This window comes from Triturus cristatus, chromosome 9 (assembly GCF_964204655.1).
Source record: "Triturus cristatus chromosome 9, aTriCri1.1, whole genome shotgun sequence".
NCBI classification, from domain to species: Eukaryota; Metazoa; Chordata; class Amphibia; order Caudata; family Salamandridae; genus Triturus; species Triturus cristatus.
In genome coordinates, this window is record NC_140592.1 from 374,176,315 (window position 1) to 374,201,162 (window position 24,848).

At 41.3% G+C, this 24,848-nt stretch overlaps 1 protein-coding gene across 4 annotated transcripts in view; it reads left to right on the plus strand.

Moving 5' to 3' along the window:
• The window catches only part of LOC146797976 (ras-related protein ORAB-1-like), a 113,200-nt gene that overhangs the window by 11,450 nt on the left and 76,902 nt on the right, over positions 1-24,848 (plus strand). The window contains exon 1 of one of the 4 annotated variants that reach the window (XM_085625199.1): positions 12,675-12,825. The exons of the other annotated variants lie outside the window; for them this stretch is intronic. The gene's annotated coding sequence lies outside the window, so the exon portion shown is untranslated. Of the gene's footprint in view, positions 1-12,674; positions 12,826-24,848 lie in introns of those variants that run through there. 4 annotated transcript variants of the gene reach the window in all.

Here is a 24,848-nt window from a genome sequence, read left to right on the forward strand (position 1 = left end):
TGCCACATCTTCACTTCACTTCAAAGCTCCTCAACTGTTTCCCGCTAACACTTCCACATTTGTTCGGCAAGACCCCGTTAACACGGAACAAGCATTGGCAAAGCCAAGAGATCTCTGCAGTGGCTGACCTATTGGCCTCGCCAATGTGAATGTATTTTAGCCATGTTGTCTAGCAGCACATTTGCTGTTCAGCATGGCTTGAAGTCACTGAAACAAATTCTATGATGCGACCAGCGCAGGCCACGTCATGGCAATTATTTTTTTGTGTTAGGAGGGGCAGGACAATAAACTCAACTTGCTGGGGGAAGAGACTTGGCGTCAGCTCAACATCCTGTGGTTCTGGGCTTTCAGTAACTTTCAGCCATGCTGAACAGCAGATATGCTGCTAAACAACATTGCTACAAGACATTCACATTAAGAAGGCCTATAGCTCGGAAATTGCCAAGACCAATTTGCTTTGCCAGTGCTTGTTTAAGAGTAGGCTGTGGTCCTTGGGGCCACTGCCTGCTCTTAAAAAATATTATTTGAGATAATTTTATACAGAGAGGCTGAGGCAATAAACCATTGCACCTAACACTTTAGTGGGGTAAAATTAACAATAGCTCAAAGTAGTGCACGGACCCAGAAGACCAGTCCCCTTCGTCTTCCTCACAGGAATAAATCCATGAACAATTGCAGAATCAAATGGCCCAGCACCACAATTTTATTACCATATGATAAACGTCAGTTTACAACGATTCAGCACAATTATATAACATAATGTACAGACTCCATTATGTTTGTTCAGCAGAGATTCCTTCAATCATGCTCTTATTCCTTTATTTAAAAAAAAAAAAAAAATTCTTTAATTCAAATGTAGCCAATGCGTCTCGTCACAAAGGACTTCTTCAGGGCTACAGAAAAATATATAAAATACAGTTTTAGAAACCTATACACAGAATTTTATCTCCACAAAATCACAAAACATGGAAAAAAGAAAGTGACAAAAGAACAACATATTCCCCATTACAAATGTGATTAACATACATTTTAGGACCCAAAGCACACACCTAAGTAGTGCCTTATGGTTGGTTAATCAATAAGCCAGTCTCCATTTATTACAAATGAATTAGTGTATCAGATTTCCCTAAAACAGTTTGTAATTTGCTCAAATTCATATATTTTTGTTGTGAGTCCATTTCTTTTCAAAAGATTTTTTCGGTAAGATGCTTGATGTTTAACTCCAACTTTATTGAGTGATTGTCCATCTTATCTCAAATTCAATCCAAGGTTATGTATTTTCTATTTATTATTATTCTAGTTAGTACGGTTGAAAACACCTTTATTATGAGGTATGATAAGCCATACCTTCAAGTGGAGGTTCCTCTGAATGGTACAGTATGGTAATGTCATGGAATTAGTTGTGCATTGACTTATTTGCCAAAGACCAAATTTCCCTAGGACCTGTAACAGATGTGAAAGGAATGTATTTTTTTTCAAAAATTTATGGATCAATAAACAACGCAACATTTCCAAACAATAAACAACCCAGCCATTAGAAGAGCTAGAATCGTACCTCTGAGGGAAGGTACCCAACAGTGGACATGTCACTCTGTATAGAGAGAACTGTAGCTAAGTATCTCCAACCAGAGTTGTTTAGTGCACCATAGTCACGAATCCAGTTAGGGATTTCTTGTCCGTGATGGCTGTCGTTTTGTGGATCCTAATAGTAATATATAAAGAGTTTTGGAGTGAAATGGTATGTCTGTGTCATTCATGAGATAATAGCTTTGTTATATCTTCTTTTTCACAAAAATTGAGTAACCAGAAACCATGTCACAGCATCCTATAATCTCAGTACTCAACTAGTTTGTGCAACTCAGTTGGCCGGGGGGCGGGGGGGGGGGAGGAGGGGAGGGGACTGCTCTATACATGCACCAACTATCCTGTATTGACAGATATTGGACCACTTCCCCCACTCCAGAGCAGCGCTCTATATAAGCGACAAATGGATTGCCAAAATGCCCATGCAACATCGCCCATAGCATATAAATTCACACACATTAGTTCAAACGTTATTGGTCCAAAATGAGTACATCACTGCTCATTAGTGACAGACACCCCCGACATGCCTCTGGTCAAACCTCAGGTAAGAGAATATATTATTCAAAGTGCAAACAAATGGTCTACCTCTCAGTGTTGGAACACCCACATACCGTTTCTATTGCGCTAAATACGCAGCCAGACGCAACTCCAACACGTCCCTAATCCATCTTTGGTAAGAGACCATAACCTTAAAATTGCATGCCACCCCGTTTTGGTACTGTTCGACATAAACCTCCTCCAGCATAACTAAGAGGATTACATTCATAGGGCTAGTCTCAAACTTATCAAACCATTAAATATTGTTTATTTTGCTGAAATTAGTAGAAGCCCAATGTGCAGGTCGGGGGCCACTGTTGGATACCAACAAAACGATGGCCTCCCGAATATTAAGATTGTATCCTCGTGCATAAATATTGCAGAGGTGTATTTACGGTCCTATGTCTGTCATGTGACCATGGGCCGCCTTATATTACATTGTTAAATTATTTTGGAGTTTAACAAAGGTCACAGTAGAGACCAAATCAAATTAAGATCACCTTAAAATGTACCGGGAAGTAAACACATATACTTTTCAGGGCATGTTAATTCTTCACGTTGCACATTTATTATATTGTGAATAACAGTAATTTATAAAACTACAGCACTTTAAATTGCCGAAATCGGTATATATTTAAACCCACTCAAATGGGATACATCTCATAAAAATGTGAGGTGTGTTAATCCTCCATGTTACATTCAATATTCTATGGCTAACAATTTAAAAACCCTTTCAGATATAAAATGTGAAGCTAACAAATGCAAAATTATAGAATCCATAGCTGTAAGAGACCTCGCCTAAACTTAAACACAACCAGTCCCACCTCTGTTACGCTTTCCAGTGAGTTTGATGGCTCACGATTCAAACAAAATCCTGTGGTGTGTTCCTAAAGCAAAACGGATTGCTGTCTGACTCTGGGTTTAAATAGCCCTCCCAACTGGCACCACCTGGTGTAGCTACTTCAAACAAGCATTTGCAATGCAATAGGTCTCGCATTTGCTAAACTTTGAGCTACTGGCATTGTAAATGACAAACCTTTTATCTCTGTGTTGGTTTTAAAAACAGATAAATAAAAGGCATTGTCATTTAGAATGGGAGTTAGGCAGTGTTCCACAGCATTGAGAATTTTGAAGTCCGATCTTACAGATGTTATATTCTTTGGTCAAACAAAAAGTTTGTATTCTGCATGGCGTTTGAGGGCTACCCTTACGAATGATATGAAAAAAGATCACCCCGTTTTGGAGTACAATATAGAGAATACAATAACTAGACTGTTAAAATGTATAATCTTCCTTGAATGAGGAGCGGACAGCATGTAGATCCTCAAAGGTTGTTTATTAGCAAGTAGGTTATTAACAGCTCAGCCACCCAACTGCCTCTCACTCCTCCAGTTCTTCTCCTCCCAGATTCTACCCTGAGCCATCAGAGCTCTCACATTCTAGAACCCAAAGATGTCACCACACACATTAAGAGCAGCTGGCTGACAGTAAGTAACATTACAACATAGACCTTAGTGACTACCTATAGAAATACATTTAATCATAGACCTGCATCGTAAAGCATTTTTATTTTATAGATATTTTAACATATTTATATGCTAGTTATTGTATATTGCGCACAAATGGCATTTTGCCCAAAAAAATTATGTAAATGATAATCTTGCTTTTTCACTGTAAGTTTCATGGGGGATCATCCCCGTAATAAACTTGATTGATTACCAACCCTTATCCCACTAAGTATTTGTGATAAGTTTGGAAAGGGGTTCCTATATACCCAAATACAACTGTTAGGTGTGTGAAGGTCCATACATATGCTTATCTTGTTCCAGTATTGGAAGCAGATCACAGGGTCAACCATTTGGAGGTTGCTACGGGACCGAGTATTCCTTTTACTTTAAGCGTATTAAGTTCCTTTTGAAATAGTTCTCACATCAAGTATTAACTGGATTTAACTGTGTGTTTTCTCTTCTAAATCTGGAATGTAATCCCTTTGTAATGAGGCACTTGGACAGGGGAGGAGTAAGCAACACAGAGGAAGCAAATGATAGGGAAGAACGATTAAAGAAGCGCACAGCTGAGAGAGTAACATACAGAGCGGGTGGTAGAGAAGCACATGGTCTAGAGAGGAACAAGTATGCTGGAGGGAGAGAAGCACACAGCAGAGAAACAACAATGTGAAGCACTGGGAAGGGAAGCACAACCGCAAGAGATCAACACAGAGCAGAAAACTGAGAAGCAGATAGGTGAGACAGGAATACAAGTGCTGGGGGAGAAAGCATGCAGTCAATAAAGAGTAACATGGAGTCCGGTGGAGAAAATCATATGGGCAACAAAGAGCAATATGGAGCACAGGCGGGTGAAGAGAAGCATACAAGAGTGACAGCTAGAAAACACATGCATTAACATGGAGTGCTTACATTAAAATAAAACTCGTTTGCTGGAAGTCAGCAGTGAAAGGTATAAAAGGCAGCCCATTAGAGATGGTAAAGAGGCTATTTTCAAGGGAGAGTCAAACACAAGATTGACAAACTGCAACACAGAAAGCCATTAGATAAGGAACGAACAAATGAGTGACAAAGCCAAACCAATGGTAAGCAATGGGCTTGTTCTACCTCCAGGTAAGCTCTCAATAAGCCCACAATAGGTCTTTTGAAACCAGACTTCTCCGCTGACTGGTATGCTCGACCTAAATATGTGCATATATTCCCTCACTTGCTCTCCATGTTTCAAAAAACAGAGTAAGAGACATACTGTGGTAAGCCAACCTTCTGCGCCGAGCAAACAACCCTGCACAGGAATATCAAGGTCCCTGAATACCTGAGAGCGCAGCATATGTCACCGCCGACAATATGCCCCCACTCACTCCTAGCCAGATGCCAAAAACTCATATGGGTATAAGAAAGTGTTCATACTCCCTAAAATCGAACAACGTTATTATCATGTTGCGCTAGGAAAGCGGGGAAGGTTAGTTCCTATTTATCAAAACTACGGCTAGAGACGGTGGTTTTAGAAGCAGAGGGCGGATTGGAGCCTACACCTTGGCACACAATGGATGCATTACAGTGCCCGCCCTCCTCCTTACCATCCATGCTGTTCTGGAGTGCACTCTTGTCCTTGCATTCTTCAGCTCGTACGTTCCTTTCCCTTTCGGAAATGCGGAAGTCGTCCCCCCATGCCTCTTCAAACAAAGAACTATCTCACAAATGTTTGCGCTACAACATGTTTTAGTCGAACAAATGGAAGACTTTGCCCTGAGTGCAAAAGCGAGACCTCCAAACTCTGTCCAATCTGCAATTTTCCTCGCTGTCCGGTTACCAGAGACAGTAAGGTCCGAACGACGCCCCAACATCAGCTGGTAGTTCCTCCATCTTCAACTCAACACAACAGGAACCAGTCCAAGGTGTGCAGCATGCATCTATCCATGGGGGGATGAGGATCTTATCGGACCCCCGTGAGCCTGGGTAAGACTCTGCTTCTTGGAGCATGTGCCCCTTTGCAGGAAGTCTGGCAGGAAGGAAAGTGCTCATCCCTGGGCCGAAACGCCACAGGCTATCTACAAACGGCAAAGTACGTTGGTCCTGGCGTGGACAAGGTCCCCGCGCAGCCTGTAGGCCTGGCACTCGCTTTGCAGAGACAGACAGGCAACCAAACTAAGCCATGGCCGGTCACGGCTTCTCGGATTCTGGAACCAGGTGACAGTTCCTTCAACTGAAGCCGCAGGGTTCAAAAACACACACTGCCACCGATGGGCAGTCTGCTCGCTCTTGGCCGGGCCCAAAGTGTACCAAGCCAGCCGCAAGGATGCATCCCTCCACGGGCAGGACAGGTTGGAGCACGTGATGGGATGACAGAAAATAAACAGGGAAAAAAAAGCTCTCTGGAAACCAGTGTCTGCTGCGTAACATGGCAACGCTGATAGTTACTATTTATAAGAAGCTGTCACAACAGCTAACCCCACTAAACACATCCTGACTGAGGGGAGAGTGTTACGGTTTAAAAAAAAATAATAAACCACATGCGGTGTCCCCCAAGTGGCCGCCGCGCCCAGTGTTAAAGTTTAAAAAAATTAATTAATACTGAGCGCGTGTCCCATCGCGCTAAATAAATAAACCAAGTGCGACGCCCTGAAATGTAAGAAGTCACATACCGGAAAATGCAGCGTAGCTGCCATTGTCCCGAACAGTGTGTATAAAATAGTACTGAACCAACACATAAATCCCACCATGTCACGCTGCGAGTGCACAATCCAGCCGGATGGGCGAGTCGAAAAGGAGACAGGGAGGGAACAAACAAGCCTCACTTCAAATAGAAAGCGAGCATTTAGCATGAAGTGTGACGCGCGCCAATAAAAAGTATGGGCGGAGCTTCCACTCCACTTACAAAATCACCTCGATTACAATAGATTTCGCAGAGCGGGCAGTGCATGCGCTTTAATGCTAGGCGAGACCTAAAAAAGACATTCTACGGACCGTACACATCCAGTTAATATTAAACACACGTAAGTACTTTGAGCATTTCCTTGTGCCAGTGGTGAAAAACAAGTTTCATAAAGTCGGATCGCAATTTGTATTATAGAATGAGAAATGTTATGCAGTGTGACCATCAAAGCACGCATATTAGACCATGTCCCAATTTCTTATCAAACAGAAGCAAGTGCAGCTGCCATCTTTAACTCTCTATAAAAGACCTCCACCGGCCCATACTCGTCCGGATATTGTTAAACACACATAAGTACTTTGAGCATTTCCTTGTGCCCGTGAAGTGCCAAGGGTGAAAATCAAGTTTTATAAAGCTGGATCGCAATTTGAAGTATAGAATGAGGAGTGTTATGTATTGCGACCGGCAAAGCCTATATTAAATATTATTTATTTATTATTTACATTCTCAAAAATCCTTTGGTACCCCTTCCACTTTAAGAATGGGTTACCACCAGTTTTAGACTGGTGGTAAAGTATCACCTTTTTGCTTCCAGAATTTGGTCGCAAAGCAGTAATACATACCATACTGATTTGGCATTTGGAAGAGATACCCTAAACACACCCCTTTAAAAATACCGAATCACAAATGCAAAATGCAATTCGGTAACAAGTTACCGAATCACATTTTGTACATTTTAAAAAGGAATTGATTCGCTCTCAAGTGGCCCAATTCTACCAATCGGGCCGTTTGTGACCAGAAAAATGCTTTGTAGATTTGGCCCCTAGTCTTAGAATCACCGGCCATACTGACTACCTTCTGGCTGTGGTCTACTTTTTTGGCCTGAATTAGTGAAATGTCTGCTCACCCTATGCTTACAACAGCTTTCCTCAGAAAAGTTGGAAACATTGCCACAGAGGTATTGTGAATGTTCATATGTCTGTATAGTACAAGATGGGCTAGCTAGGTTCGATACAATGGAGAAAATCTTCTTGGCAGCATTGGGGCACCTAGGATTTATTTTGTGAAGTAATCTGCCTTCGTGATAGTAATTAGCTTCTTATAGGCTTTTAAAGCATCTTTTAGCTTTAGTTTTAGCTCTGGTGTATAGCCATTGTGTTTTTAACTCTTTTTCATCATTATATCAAGCCGCAGAGAAGAGAGTGCTCTTTTGTATTTTTATCAGTATCCATTGCTTGTTTTGTCGACTCCTTATAGGTAATATATTCGACTGCTGTATTTTTAAAGTAGTATTGAGTGTCTCTGTCAGTTCATTGTAGGATCATTTTCTCCTGGGGCGACCCCAAGCAGGTTTATTCACTGTAACGCTGTTCAATTTCATCTTATCTTGAGCCATATGTTAGAAGGGAGTCAAGAAATGTTGTATGCACACCTGAGGCTCTATTTGCACCTTAGAGACAAGCTAGATGAAGAAGTCCAGCATATGACCCTTCTTATGGGCAGCGCCAAAAAAACAATTGCTCAAAGCCCAATCCCGCCATTCAATTAACAAGGTTTATTGTAGGAGATTTTGTAGAAATACCAGCCCACACATTAAAATCGCCCAATATAAGAAACCTACTGTGGGATAATATTAGCGGTGTGATATCTATCAGAAGTCTCACAAAATTAGTGGCCAGTCCGGGGAGGCGATAACCCAACATGCCCACTATAGGCTTGGATGCAGTTATGCGAAGTGAGTAGCCTTTTAGTTCAACTTGAGGAAGTGCATTTCATTTTAAAATGTTCATAGTACCCTTAGTTTTAAATATAACCACTAACTTCCCCCCCCCCCCCCCCTCTACGACTAGGATGATGTAAAATTTTGAAGCCTTCCAACAGGCTGTCCACAAATCATAGTTTGAGTCAATTGATGGCCAGGTTTCTGTCACAAAAAAACTCAGATCTCACCCCTTAGAAATTAGTATTTCATGGATTTCCTCAGCATGTTTGCTTAAATAGTGTGTATTGATATTAACGTACAAATTATCATCTTTCTTTTAACATTGTGATGGACGGGGGTGGGTTCAAAAAGATCTAACGCAAAAGGCGAGCAGGTTCGGGTGTATGTCTCAGGCACCAGGCTAGCGTTGATGGGGAGGAGTGCAGATGGGCTCTGTCGGCGGCATTGTGGGGAGAGGGGAACATTTGTTCACATAGTATGGGAATGCCCACAAATTCAAACATATTGGGCAAAGATGTATGATTGTATGAGCGAGGTTTGGGGGGTAAAGTTACGGCCTGAAGCTAAGCGATGCCTCCTGAACATTTGGGAGCCCACGGACCTATCGGTAAAAAGGCAAATTGTGGGCAACGCTGGGGCTGGTGATTGCAAAACGTAACATAGCGCGCCTATGGGGAGCGGGAGCGCCCCCACTGATTAGTGCATGGAAGAAAGACATGGACTGGTGTATGCTGCAAGAAAAGATAGTGTATGTTTCGAGGGGGTGCCCCGGGAAATGGGTAACCGTCTGGTCTTGTTGGAATGCATACCGCGGCAACATCTGCGAACCTCCCATCTCCCCCCCCCCCCCCCCCCCGTGAAGAAATGTTAACCCAATAATGTGATGGTACTGTCTACCCCTAATATGCTGTCCCATATTAAGTTACAAAATTGTCTGTGAGTCCAAGGATGAAACACTGTAGCACCATTAAGTGAAAACTGCAACGACCAACATGTTTGTTAACAAAAAGATTTTTTTTTTTTATTTAAAAAGGCGAGCAGGCTGTACCCATGTCAACTAACATATCCACCCTGCTCCTTACTTGTAGCTGTAATCCTTTTTTAATTGGAGAAGGTTGAGGGACCCAGTCATTCTAGCCCAACAGTTAAAAATTTCTCCTTGGAATACCTTAAGCTTCCCTTGCTGGCTTGTCTTCAGTGTTTATTTGGGCAGCATGGCTTGCATGGAGCTCGGATGGCTGTAGACGGGCTTGCCTTTGGAGCGCCACCTGTGCTTGTCTGCTGAGCGGCGGTACGGCGGCTGCCTTAAATAGGCATGGTCCTGCTTCACCCTAGAAAAGCATCTAGAACACCACCAAGATGACATCTAGTAAAGTGCTAGTGCTAAGGATAAATAATGGTGTCTGGCTGACATATACTCCACGTCGGTCCGAGCAAGAACAATCGCACACAAATTCAAATTCTAAAGATCAGCCCAATAGCAATTGAGGGTTTAGCCAGTGGCACCAAAAAGAGTGATAGTGTGTTCAGAGTTGGATTATGATCAAAATTTGGCCCGAGCACCCCTTAAAATGTGGCCCACATTCCCGGATTTCATCCATTTATAAAACAGCATTTGGCTAGTCTCCTTGGGCTCATTTTTAGAGAAATGTGTGACAAATTACATATTTTAAAGCTTATAGAGCCTTAAACATTGGTGAAAGCTAAAAGCACTACATTTTGGCCAGGCAAGTGAGGTGAAAAAAAAGTGGCCCAAATGCCACAACACCTGATGTGGCTGTTTGCCACCTGTCCATTTTTTAACCAGAATTACTGGTATTTTAATATCCTGGTCATTGGAAAATGAAGAAAATTGCCCAATGCTGATATTTTCTCCTCTGATCAATATGTACTTTAAACAATAAACATAAGGTGAAAGGAGTTCTCTTTTATTATTATTCCAGCCTTTGCAGACTCTTAAAACATGAGCAAACAGAAGATAATTTTTTATTGCAGTTTTAGACTGAACTCTGTGCAAGGGCAACAATTATATGAGCACCAGTCACATTGCCGAAGATCAAATTAATTTTTAATTTAGGCCATGGGCAATTATGTCATTTGTCCAGAACCACAGCATGTTGATCTGAGGCTGGGACTCGCACGTATTTCCAAATTCAGCAACTCTGACCCTAACAAAGCTAACAAAAATTGTCCCACAGGTGACCCTTTGGCACCGTCCCACAGGTGACCCTTTGGCACCGTCCCACAGGTGACCCTTTGGCACCGTCCCACAGGTGACCCTTTGGCACCGTCCCACAGGTGACCCTTTGGCACCGGCCCACAGGTGACCCTTTGGCACCGGCCCATCTGCCAATGACCGACTGCCCGCCTTCCCAATCCGATGCTGAGTGTGTTCAACTCCTCAAACAGGGGCAGTGCTATGAATTCTGATTGTGGTTAAACTTGATCAGTATCTAGCTGAGTAGCAAACTATATTTAGGTGCTTAATAGTCCATGCCACAGTGAATTAATTTAAACACAGAAATCAATTTGTCAAAATAGTCAATTATGCCTTAAACATTGAGCTTGTCACACTGTATGGCCATTTTTTATCAGAGAAAATGTATTCCCTAGCATGCTTTTCAATTATACCTCTGTGATTGATACTTTTACCTTTCTTCCTTCGGGTTAAACTTGGTAGATGCTCTTTTAGGCCCACTCTATAGAATCCTTTTCATTGCATATCGAGCTAGAATATGCTCTTCTAAAGTTCAGTGGAATACAGACCTCTCTAATTACCAAAAGAAATACTAACTGGTAGTCTATTATCTGTATTATTATGTAACCTGCGGGATATCGCTGCTTTTTTTAGGCTTGGATGTGTAAGGATGTTGAAACCTGGGTGATAGCTCAGCTGTTTAATGGCTGAGCTTGTAAGGTGTATATTACAGGAAGGGTACTCTTGGTCCCTGCAGTGCTAAGCGTGGGTTTTGTAAGTTCGACGAAAATGTAGAGATATCTCTTCTACCTAATGCTTGAACTAATGAGATTTGTGTGTTTGTGACCCTACTGTAAAACATCTTGAACTCTAGAAAATATGTAAAGCTTGATGGTTACAACTGTGTAATGCTGAGCCATGATTTCTGTATCACCTGGGGGATAGACATGCAGTGCAAGGTCTGGGCCTGTGTTATACATACAATTTGAGAGGTGACCCTTTAACGGAGATTTTAAGATCAGTAACACATACACGGTCGTGATGCACTGGAATGCATCCAATTGCATGCAGAGGTCGGCGTGGGCGGGATCTTTGTGGCACCACGTACCCATACTTTTTAAATGCAGAAAAACAAGTTCTCCTACTTTTTTAAAAGTCAGTCGTCCGGAACCGTTAATTCTAAAAATTGCAATGCCTCGGATGAAAGGGAAACAGAGGAAGCCTTCAGGGAAAGAAGAAACAGGTTTTTTCTCCAGATTGCCTTCTACCTGAAATAAATATGTGTATCCAATTGGTTAGTCTGCAAATGTAAAGGCTGCGTGGCAGCCAGTATTGGCTTTAATTGATAAAGACACGTGAAGCTTCTCGAGGAAAACAGATGTATTCATTTTGAGGGGTAATGGCAGGGTATTATCAGATTAGTTCTGGAGCGCGTGCTTTTAGTGGAAACGTATACAAAATGTTGTCACTGGGCACCGTTTGGCTACGTATATGTAAAATCTGTGTTTTTGAAAGCACTCTTTTCCTTAAACCTAAATCTTTGAGCTCATTTTGACGCAGCTTATTTGATACTGTGTGTGTGTAACTGTGTGTAATGCAAATGTAAAACGATGACCTACATACTCGCAGTGCTTTTTTTCACACTAAAATATGCGAGTCTCTTTACCCCACTGCACCAACCAGAATTCAATTCTGTGGCTCTCATGTTTAAGACAGACCGCTTCAGTGGTCCCATTAACCAAGTGAAGTTTCATAACATAAAATAGTGTATTTCCAACCAATCAGTTAAACTTGCATTTATTTTTTCACTTCAGGTGTGTGCATTATTTTATATGCAGTTCCTAGAAAGCGAAAAACAGAAAACCAATCACCCACTATTTTATTATTTTTAACCACGCCTTTAAGACCGCCCCTGCATTCACTGATACTGCACGCACTGCTCTCAGGGTGGCGGTTCTCATTTTTTAATGCACTTTGACCTCTTGCTGTACGGTGATATATACTAAAGTAATTTTTTGACGCGCGTGTTTTACGTGTTTTATAGCTCTGGTAGTAGGTAAAATGCACAGGGTTAGCACGTACGCCATCTAAGCACCCACCGTTGTGGCCTATTTCCAGAAGAGCCGTTCTGTAGACTGACAGCGTCCCAGGACACTCCCTCGTTGGGAGACAGCTGCAACATGGATGTAACGCAATCGTTTCCGCCCTGATCAATAAATGATTACGCTGTAACGTTGCCGGGTGTATGCTGGCCCCGTATCAACCTTGCTTCTCAAAGGGAACCTCTATCTTTCTTCCTGCCGAACTTCCAAATGGGACTTTTACCTCACCGCATCACATTTTGAAGTGCTTGGACTGGGCAGGCATCCTCAAATTGCAAGAGGGACAGAAGACGCAACCAAAGACGGTAAGCAGGGGGAGGGGGGAAGCCGTCGACACTGGTTAATTAATACACCCGTTGTCATTGTCCCCGATCATCAGCAGCCTGCAGTCGAGGCCCTGTGAGGTCTGATTGCCGCGCAGCTTTCCCTGCGGCATTTTGTACAGTCCTACCTCCCTAAGAGACATAACCTTTTCGAAGGAAATGTATTGCCCCTTAAACCACCATCCAAGAGGCTAGTTTCCGACAGTGCAGCAGTTGCAGTGGCACCGAGGGCAACGGGTCACCGTGGCACTTTGGATCCCAATTATGGGGTTTTTACAATATCGAGCAAGCAGGGTCATTGGTGCAGTAGGTGCACTTGCACCGGGGTCATTTGAACCCTGATAATTGCTGTATTTTACTACCCTGAGTGGGGATATTTTCCTTGCTTGTACCAGGGCCCCTGGCATCCTTGCTTCTACTGCGAGAAAGGGGCCAGAGAGACGCGCTTCATTGCTTGCACCAGGGCCCCTGGCACACTTGTATGCCCCTGTCTTTTAAGTCATCTTTTTTTTAGATCGGTTTGCCACTTCCGTAAATACATTGTTATCTCGAGGCTGTGCTTGCTTGACAAGCTCCCAAATTCTGTTGCTCACGGAGTAGGGCCAAGAGGCTTTTGGGGCTACACTGCGGAAGAAATATAGGATCAATGGGTGTGAGAGGTGGACTTTGATTAACTTTTCCGAGTGCCTTGCGATATTTTCCTGTCGTGCAATTTGCACTCTGCTTCTGGACCCTCAGCCCAAGCCCTCCACTGGGCTCTTGTCTGTGCGCTTCTGTAGGAGTGGTCTCTGGGATACTTGGCTGCTTTTTCGACTCCTTGCGGGCTCTCTGCTTGCAGATTCATGGAGTGGGTGCCGGAGGCCAACGTGGCCAAGGTCTCTTGGCCCAGTTGACTTTCCCCTTTGACTTGATTTGTGGACCATTGGATGCTGCCTTACCTCCCCTGAGATGCAAAAGAGGGCGGAAGGGGAGAGGCACGAGCACGCCTGTTATAGAGACAACCACTTTAAAGGAAAAGTAAAAAAAAAAAAAGGGCTGTTATGGCGTGGAGAATTACCATTAGCATATAATGGCAGCAACAACCTCCTTGCGTTATCACTGCTGTTTAGCAAATGCAAGTACAATTGAATGATACTGCAAATCCCATTATCCCTTTAATGTACACTTTTTTTTTGGGGATATGTACTTTCCAGGAGCCTTCTTGGGTGTAAGGGGAGCACCTCCAACAAACCCATAGCCTGTTTTGCAATATTGGGTTTCTTGAACGGGGGGGGTCCTTGTCCTCAATCAAATCTGGCCGTAGTAATTCGGTCAGGGACCCTATATTTAAAGTAATTTTTGGAGACTTCCTTTCCCTTGTAAATTACTTTTCCTGCTTCCATCCACTGCCTTACACCATCACCAGTTTAGAGGCTCATAATTTCAATAGTTAGTCAGTCAGTCAGTCAAAGGCTTTATTTCGATAAAAACTTATCATAAAAGCTTCACAATTAAAAAGAATTTGATTACATTTGACCTTAAAATCCAATTTTTTCAGTAAAAGGAAGAAGCACATCATAAATAATTATTAAAAACAGATTAAACAATTCCTTTAAGCCTAGTCACAAAGAGCAGTGTTAGATTACTTCTAAGTAATTCAACATCATTAAGTACATAGGGAATCAAACATTGCAATGCCAAAATGATAGTGACCCAAGGACTTCCAAGAGCTCTTCCTCCACCTTCCATCAAAACCCCTCAGCAAGGCCATATTGTATGTAGTAAGGTGACCTCTTCTACTCTACATTTGAAGCATTTACTATGGGTAACCAAACCAAATATTTGGAGTCGACATCTTTTGCAGTAAACTTGAAATAGTACTTTCAGTTGGATTAATCTCATACTAGTTTGAGTCACTTCTTCCCTCCAGTGCATCAGTAGTGCCCCATTCATTCAATTTTCTGTTAATGGTACATACGTATTTTGTAATTTCGTTTTATTTTGGATTGTTTAGTGTTCAGCCATTTCGAATTTCTTGTACATAAATTGATGTCACATCCAAGCTCTTGAACATTATTTTGTCAGGCATGGTGTACAGAAGCTATAGGTTTGAAAGTTTAAGATTTTCGTAATTGGAGTGTTTTGTAATTTTCAGCAAGCTTTCCTATTTTTATCTCACTTTTTATTTTGTTATGAAAATGATTTGCCCTTTTCAGACATCTGACACTGTACGCAGCATGTACTACAACATTAACCTGAAGGTGCAGGTAATTATTGCCAGAACATAACGCTTCACTAATTACAGGCCCTGCATATTTGTAAAAGTATGATTGGGTGCTCATTTTTCTAGAAACTACACACACCCTAGATTCTGTTAACACACATTAGACAGATTTCTTTAAAGCAGATTTTTAAGGTGAAGAAGAAGAAATCAAGAATGTAGGAATGTTTTCCGATTGAGTTCCGTTAAGTGTGTTACTATTAAATTAAATATTGTTTTGACTTTGTGGGTACTCTTAGACCTTTCTCAAAAGTCTGTCCCCTGAAAAGTTTGCAATACAAAATTGCATTAGACCTGTGTCTTTGCAGTTGTTCTGATGATTTACAGTTGGTTAATTAAAAACAGTTGTAGTTATGAGAAATGGATAGTAACATTACTGTACCACCAAGTACATTATACGTGTCTGAATACATGAGTGCATCTTTCTCTGTTCGAGTAGCCATTTAATGCAATTCATTACCCCAAACATTGGATCCACAGATGACTATCTTGTTTGCAGGGGACTACTCAAGAGTTGGCTCTTTCCAGCATGACCACCATGCTCTGGCACAAATGTACAGCATAACCCTGTGTATATAAACATTTCATTTCATTAAATGTATGTATGTATCTAGATATGTGTATTGCTTGATATAAGTATGTATCTATGCCTTTTATTAATTTACTCCTGCTGTAAAAAAACACCCATTGACTCTTTGATGCATACCCTATAATTCACCCTATACCTCTCTCAATATATCCTCTATCTCCACTCTCCAGCTCATCCCAAACCTCATTCTTCTACTGTGAGCTGCAAAATAACAATTTCTAGACACTTCCCTCATCGGATCACCCCAAACCTCATTTTAATACTATAATCTCCCAAACAACTGTTCTAAATTCTTCTCTCGCCTATCCCTCCTTTCATTCATCCCAAAACTCATTTTACTACTATGATCTTCCTAATCCATTTCTAGAGATTCTTCCCTCCATCTCTCCGTATATTTATCCCAAACCTCATCTTACTACTATGACCTCTCAATAAACACTTTCTAGACTCTTCCCTCTTCTATCCCCTCCATTCCCCCCCATTATCTTTTTCAATCTAACTAACAGAATCACATGTCCACCACTCAAATTAACTCAAATATTACTATAGTAATCTACCACTAATCCTTTTTGGGTTCCGGAGTAGCATGCTACTCACCGAAAAGTGCTTTGACGCCTCGGCAGGGGTAGTAAGCGCTATATAAATACAATGCAATATATAAGAAGGGCTGTTTCAGGAGGTAGTGACAATCCAAGTCTTTTCTTTAATTGGCTCGTTGATGTTCTGTCCGATGTTGCTCTCTATGCCTCGGTCTGCCCTGTTGCTGTTCAGTGAGCAATGGCACTGGGGGTCTGAATGCTTGGATCTAAAGGCTTTTACCTTTTCAGTCTATTCTGCAGTTCACTGGGGTACTGTTAATGAGGCCGCTGAGGAGATCTTGGGTAGCAGGGCACCACGAGAGGAGAGCGAAGCAGCAACCCACACCACAGCCTGAAGTAGCCTCCGCCGTTCGTGTTTGATTGAGTGGCCAGCAGTAAAAAAATTTTTTAGAGACCCTTGGAGCTGTCTACGAGTCTTTGGGGCGTGTTATAGTGGAGTAAGTCGGGGTTAATGAAATATTACAGCAGCTTCAATCAAGCTATACATAAGAGCTTGTACATGCAGTTGGTTGCAATTTCGCATTATCTATTGACACATGGTAGGATTGGTGTTCTGATCGATACCTTGCCCATGCCCTGTTACCTAACGAGAAGTGTGATTACGAGTTTATTATTTCGCAATTGCGTCTTGTCCTCAACTTTAACATTGACAGCTGTGAGAGTCCAGTAATCGTAGTGAAGTAACCGTAAATAAACTGGGGGAATTAAATTGAACTGGGAGTACACTGTGTGAGGGGAGGGACCGGAGAATGGGCTTGGATGAGCAGTGCTTGGAGTTCACGCTTATACTTGGGTGGAAAGGGCGCCGAAGTGGGTCTGCTGCCGCTTTATGATGCAGACTCATCATACTCCTCTGCACACCTCTGGGACCCCAGGCTTGACGGGCCAGTGCAGGCTAGAACCTTGCATTGTACTCCTGGTGCAGAGAAATGATGCAGAGGGATGGAGTCCGGGCTCCGTTGGCTAAGACTGCATACAGTGTCTCGTAGCATAATTAGTCTTACTGCCACTGTGTAATAACATAATGTATGCTTCTCCAGTTAGAAGACAGCACCCTTGACCTTGCAGCATAATTTTCTTTCCATTCTTGTGTAATAGCATAACATATACTTCGCCAGTCAGTCGAAGACAGCACTTGGGGGCTCACAGCATAATTTATCTTGTTTTCGCTGTGTAATAACATAAGTTATGCTTTTCCAGTTGTCACTGCGTAATAACATAACTTAGGCTTCTCCAGTCAGGTGAAGACAGTACTCCGGGCACCACAGCATGAATTACCTTGTTGTCACTGTGTAAAATAACCAAGGTAGTGATCCAGGGCTAACCCAATATTTCGGACAGGGGCGAGCATTCAAGAATTTCATGTACTGTGGCCCATACACGTATATTTATTTATTTACGTGATTTATATAGCGCGCGATTACCAAAAGAGGTGCCCTGTTGCGCTGGTGGTCAAGTTAGCATTTCTTTCACAGACAATGCATAGTCACAGATCTAAACAAAATTTCATTTCATCACTTTAAGTCAATTGTTCATCTACTTGATCAATAGATCAATTAGTTGATTAATTGAAGGTCAATAGTCATTTCAAATTCATTGGCAGACACAAATAACCACAACTTCTTTGTGAGTCATTAATTTTATCTAACTCAATGCATAGATTTGAGAATAAACACCTCGTGAGAGAGAGAGAATACAATCTAACGATCCTCAAATAATCAATTTCAACAAATACATTTGTTGCATGGAGGGGATAAATGAAGAGACATCAGACAATAGTCATTAATTCAAATTCTCATTCAGAAAGATAGAAGAAGAGACAAAAGCATAGATCAATTAAATTCTCGAGTTATCAATAATACCAACCCAAGGAAATAAGAATGAGGAAAACCACCACCCAGGCAGCAGCAAGGGACCCCCAATTAGAGTGTCAGGGATCAAGTCTTAGATCAGGATAAGGACAGGATTGGATCAACTAGGTCTCTCTGCAACCTGACAATCAACATCGCACCCTCACTCTCCCATCTCCCTCAAAAGACCTCTCGACCGCAACCAGACAGCATCAAGGATAGCGACGACGACCGACCAGACCCCACCCCTTAGTCACCTATACTTTATACCCTTTTCGTACATGTCCATCCCACTAAAGTTGCGAATGTCCTCCATTCTAGCTACGGGATTGGTTAAATCGAGGGGTGGATGATCTTCCTACATTAGATCATGCTTTCTTTAACTCCCCTATTGTTCATGTTCGTTTCCCACCTATTCAATATACATCCCTACTCTCTCATAAGGAAATTGTAACAGCTTGAGGACAAAGTTAATACATTTTATAAATTCGCAGACTTTCACACGGAAGTACAGAAGTTGGCTGCTTGTCAAACGTGGTGTCCTTCACTGCATCGCACTCTTTCAGCAGGCACAGCAAGTGTTTTCATAATGTCACGTGGTTTGTACGCGGTGAAAGTTTCACTCATCACAGTTTGGTCAACTTTAGAAAGTATGGTGACTTGACCATTTACTAAGAGAACCGAAAACTGACATTTATTAATAATGTGGTAATGAAACGTTCACTGTTAACCACCCTCCTTTACAAGATCCAGGTTAGCAGTTATTCCAATAAAGCTTAATTAAAGCAACGGCAATTAGTGTTACTTAAGAATCACACGACATGCCTTCCAATATACTATGTGCAAAATTTGCAGTGTAATCCATTCGCAAAACATTCTACTCACTGTATTATTACATCTTGAGTTATTTACGTTTGGTTAAGATTAATTTCATGCATATTGCGAAGCGGGTTTACCCTTATGTAATGTATGGGTGCACATTAGTATTCTATCTACTTAACATTAGTGTATGTTACGGGGGTACTCAACAAGAGCGGTCTTCTATTTTGAATCCCCGCTCCACCAGTAGTGCTAAATAACCTAATAAACTCCTTTTGCTGTCATTGTCTAATAACCTATGCTTCTGTGGTTGAAGACGGCACTCCATGTCTTACAACATTACTTCCGTTTCTGTGTATATATTTCTCTGGTCAGACAAAGCCTGCACGTAACACCCCACATCATAACTTCTTCTGCTGCCAATGTGTATATGCTTTCCATGCCAGACAAAGATAGCGCTCAACACCTTACAACATATCTGTTGCTACCACTGTCTGTCTGGTTCTCAGGTTGTACAGCACCCCACAACATAACTTCTGTCAGCGTGTTAATGCTTCCCACGCCAGACAAAGATACCCCCAGCACCTCACAACATATCTCTGTTACTATCACTTTGTAGGTGCTTCTCAGGTCAGACAGCATCCCACAATAAAGCCTTTTCTGCTATTTGGGTGGTAATGCTTCCCATACCAGAGAAAGATAGCCATCAACACCTTACAACATAATCTCTGTTGCTATCACTGTTAATGTGCTTCTCAGGTCAAAGACAGCACTTAACATCTCACAACATAACTTATTTTTGCTGCCATATTGTGTACATAGGCTTCCAGTCTAAGGTACCACTCAACACTTTATGGGATAACTTCTCTTACTGTCACTGTGTTATAACATAACCTGCTTTTCCAGTCAAAGACCGCACTTAACGGATCACATACTAACTTCTCTTGGTGACAGTGTATATATGCTTCTCTAGTCTACAAAGGGATCACTTGTCTCCTCACTATATAGCTTCTGTTGCTGTCAATGAATGTGTAAGTGCTTCAGTAGTCACACAGAGGCACTAGTCATAATGTCAGTGTGTCTTTCTGTCATTCAGATGTAAAATATCTGTGAGAAAGCCATGGCCAAAGCTTTTGTTGACAATAGGTTATCCACCTGTGGATATCTGGTCATGTGTCCATGTTATATAGTTGTAATACAGTGCTACAGTAAAATTATATGTAGTGAGGACTTTTATAACATGTGGATGTTTATTTCCAGAGCTTCGCTGAAGATTTTGAGGCATTGCACCTTGTTAAATGATGTAGAATCTAAAGGTGTCTCACATTGGTGTTGTAACCATGGTCCTAAGGTTGTATGCCGTTGTGGAAATCTCAGAAATGTGTGTAGTTTGTTTTACTAAACTATGAAGGGTTGTACTTAGGTCCTGGCAGAAGGTGTCTTTTGAATGGCAAATGTATACCTGTCAATCTCTTGACTTACAATTGCAAGCCATGTGAAGTCTTCAAGAGGGTAATCCCATTAACGTGAACAGAAAATTGTCCAGAGATGTAACATGTTGAACTACTCTATTTACTTCAAGTTCTATAGGATGGTGTCACAGTGATTTGTATGATGTTATCAGTGATGTCATTTAAAATGTCAAGAGTGACGTAATATGTGAGATCATAGGTAGTGCATGGCGTGGGTATAAGTATAGTTAGCTCAGTAAACTAGAACGGGTAAATTTGAGTGCTTTTTTTGTTTTTTAAATGTGCATTTTTCTTATTTCAACACATAACTATAATATCACTTTTACCTTTGTTTTTTTTCAGTGAATTTCCAGAGTTCTTCTTCTTTTTATTTTATTTATTTATTTATTTTTTAAATGTAAGCCTGGATCTAATTACCATGCTTAACTGTAACATTACCTTATCCGTTGGTGTTTTCTGTGATTTTCAGTTTTTTTAATCATATATTCAGACAACTCCCCTGCTGTGCATGGCCTTTAACTACACCATGCTCCCACCCCACTACATGCGGTCAATCTACCATGGACGTTTAACCCACGTTGTATTTTTGAATATTTACATTTTTAAAAGCTTGCATAGTATCGCAGTCCCATGGGAGTGAAGCTTGTGTGGTGACTCCCACAGGAGTACTGCAGTGCCTCACAGGACGGCCAGTCTGGGAGCTCCCCTGGTTTGGTCCCTCTGGGCCCCCTGTGTCAGGGGATCAGTAATGGTCTTGCTGTTCTAAAAGGACTGGCAGGGAAAAAAAAGCTCCCTCAGCCAATCGGAGGATCATATTTTTAAAAACCTTTGGTACCCTTGGATTCCTGTGGGACCAGCCATCCATGTACTACCAACTTTTTAGCCTCGTCAAGCCCCACAGGAGCAGCTCTTTAAACGTGAATTTTCCTAAAATGACTGACTGAATTTACACCACATAATAATAAAAAGGACTCTCCTGAGTAAAGTTATTTTTTTTTGCCAACTTTGGTGTAATTCTGTTAAGCCATTTTCTCTGTAGCTGAGAGCAGTGACCTATGGGAAATACTATGGAAAAGCAATGTATTGGACCCGTCTTTGGGCCCATTGAGAAATTCTCGCAAAAGTTTCCTTGAAGGAGGTAAGCTGAAAAAAATATTTTGCTAAAGTTTTGTGCAAATTCGTCAAACAGCGCCAAAGTTATTAGCAAAACAATAAATGCCCTTTCTATGGACATTCTGGCCTAAAATTAGCTACACTGTGGTGTTTTCTGTCTTGTGTTGCATGCAAATCAGTTCATCTATTTATAATGTTTTATTATATTTCACTCATAGTGGGTAACTTAAGAGTTTCCTTTCATCAGTTTTAAGAAAATCAAGAGTTTCCATTAACATTTCCTATCATGTTTTGTATCTCATATGCGCAAGAAGCGGTTTGTACGTGTAATCCCCAGCGGGTAAGCTCAGTGGTCCTTTTCACATGATTTAGTAACCTTTAGATCTTTCATTGAGTCCCATAGAAGTTCCAGGATCCAGAAATCATTTGAGTCGCATTCGTTTTGTTTCACTACAGGTGTACTAACAGTTCTTTTTTTGTAAGACACAATCCGACTTGGTCTGAGTCTACAGGAAAGCAATAATTCAATAATCCTCAAAGGGAAATGAATGCCCAATAATTTCTTAGAGACAAATATTGGCAGTTTATCTCATCAGCACATGTTTTGTGACATTCAAGTCACTTTGTCAGGGCCAATCTTTAATCTTGGAATAGTGTGAGAGTGCGAAATGATGTACAATTTTCCATGTCAAATAAAAGACAGCAGGTAAAATCAGTACAAATGAAACAGTTAAGGATTGCTAAAAAGTAAAGAAAAATCAATTACATTATCAAAAATATTACACAAGTTGTCAATACGGAAATGAAAAAACATATACACAAAATACATTACATATTTTTGTATATGTTATGTTGTGTTCTTTTTTTGCATTCTTTTCTCAAACTCTTGTTTGTACTGATTTTACCTGCAGTCTGTTTGACATGTGGCAAATTGCATGTCGTTTCATACTATTCAAAGATTAAAGATTGGCCCTGACAAAGTGACTTGAATGACTTAAATCATGCGGTTGGTTTCTTAGCTTTCAAATTATGATTCCAGTGCATCTCTTAACAATGTTGCTCGTCTGAATGTAATCTGTGGTTAGCCTGTCTGTAGTATTCCACAGTGTTTCTTAAAAATGTTCCGGATATTAGGCATATCACTATTATATGCTGTCAATCATATAGGTGTTTTTTTCTACCTCTTTGGCCAATATTTCCAGCTTAAAAAGCAGCTCCTACTTTTTCATATCGCTCGTTCATCTAACTTTTTCAAAACCTTCTCTGGACATCCTCCTGCTCTTAATCTTTGCATCATTTTTGGCGCTCTGAATTGCGTGCTTCTCCAGAGCTCCAATTCTGCTTCACTCAAGCGTTCCCCATATTGGATGCTCCACGTTAAGGCCAGCAGATAATTGCTGTTTTGGTGTAAAGTGTCCTTTGTAATCGTCCTTCTTTAAACAACATCTCATGTCTAGAACGTTTATGATATCTGTGCTGGTCTGACTCATGGATTTTAAATTCAGATCGTTCTCATTCAATTATTGTACTCACTTTATAGTTTGTTTTGTACCACTTTATACTATGAATAGCCCACTAGCCCACAAACAAATCTGCATAGCTAGGGGATAAAAAGATACCCAAGGCAATTCCCTGACTTTGTCCATACAGTTTATCACAGAAGATGAACATATTGTTTTCCAAACAAAATGGAATCCTATCCATAATCATTTAAGGATGAATATACAGATTTAACCCCTTGCGTGCGCACGACGTCTCCCGGCCGTCATGCATTACGGTGGGCGTGTGCGCACGACGGCCGGGAGACGTCGTGTTCCCGAACGCCGTTTATTTCTCCCGCACAGCGGGAGAAATAAACCTGCACGCAAGGGGTTAAAGGCCATGCTATAAATAAATAGCTGCATGTTGATAAACTATCTACATGTCGGATGCTAATCTATAACAACATGACTCCAAATCAATCCTCACGTATTCACTTTGCTATTGTAAGCTGAAAATCTTCCTAGTGAAGTCATGTCTGTCTCGAACACATGAGCTGAGACCAATGACAGTCTGTTAGAAAATGATCTACATAAATTGTTACCAGTTTCAATTCACCTGGGTTTCTGTTTTTTTTGTCTTCCTATGGTCCTTGGGGAGCATGTAAAATGTGGGTATTGCTAGTTAATCATTCTTAATGAATACGTATTTGTGTATTTATCACACAATTCACATTATTTCATAGCTTAGCAGTGACCATAACGCCCAAACACCCTTACTAAAATATAAAGTGCCTATATAAACCGCACACAAGTGCAATGTTTAGGAGTTGTTATGCACTTGAACTAACATTTTCGTCATTTCTTTTACTTGGTCACCAATAAAACACATCATGGGCTAAGCTACATTAGCCTTTTTCTGAGATTATAATCATAAAATAACATGTGCTGGCATTTGCGGTTCCAGTGGCCAAATGGTCTTTAATTTTCAACCACATAATACTCTAGGAGACTATCACATCTTGAGCATACAAAACACTCAGTCAGACGAACCAAGTGCTATAAAGTACCTTTTGCCAACAAATAAACCAATTTCTTTGCTTCCCTATCCCGAAATATTCAGAAATTGCCACAAGGTGTGCATGTTACATGTGGCTAATTAAACCGATAATTAAGTTAAGACAAGGGCTTTAAGTGGGCTGGGTCTCACCGGTGCTGAGCACCGGCAGTTTTTTAAAGGAGGCCTCGAAACGGGTCTCTATCGGGCTCTGTTTGGTGCCCTGGAACAGGCGGTCCGTTCGTTCCAGAGCAGTGACAGCAGGCACATCGATGTGCGCCTGCTCACACTGCTCACTTCTGACTAGTGGAGAAGTTACGGCATGATGTCATGTCAGGTGAGCGTTGTAGGGGAAGGGAAATCCTTTAAAGAGTCATTTTCTCTCTGGAGTGCCCTTCTCTTTTTGAAACTCAGGAGCAGCAACATTGTTGTGGTGTCACAAGGGCTTTAAGTGGAAGCTTTTTCAATCTTATATACAAGCCATAATTGCTGCTTATTTATCTTATGCAACTTCACAGCCATTGACAAAGCCAATAGTCCTGACTTGTTGTAGGTGTGATGTTACTTGTATTTATATATATATATATATATATATATATATATATATATTACCTACTGGCGGTCGCCAGTAGGTAGTTATAGTTAGGACCACGTTTCCATAGGAAATCCGCAACATTCTATTTTGAATAACTTTGGCGCCGGTCGACGAATCCTCGCGAATTTTTCAAAATAGGTGGGGCGCTACGCTCCGCTCCTACCCTGAAAGTC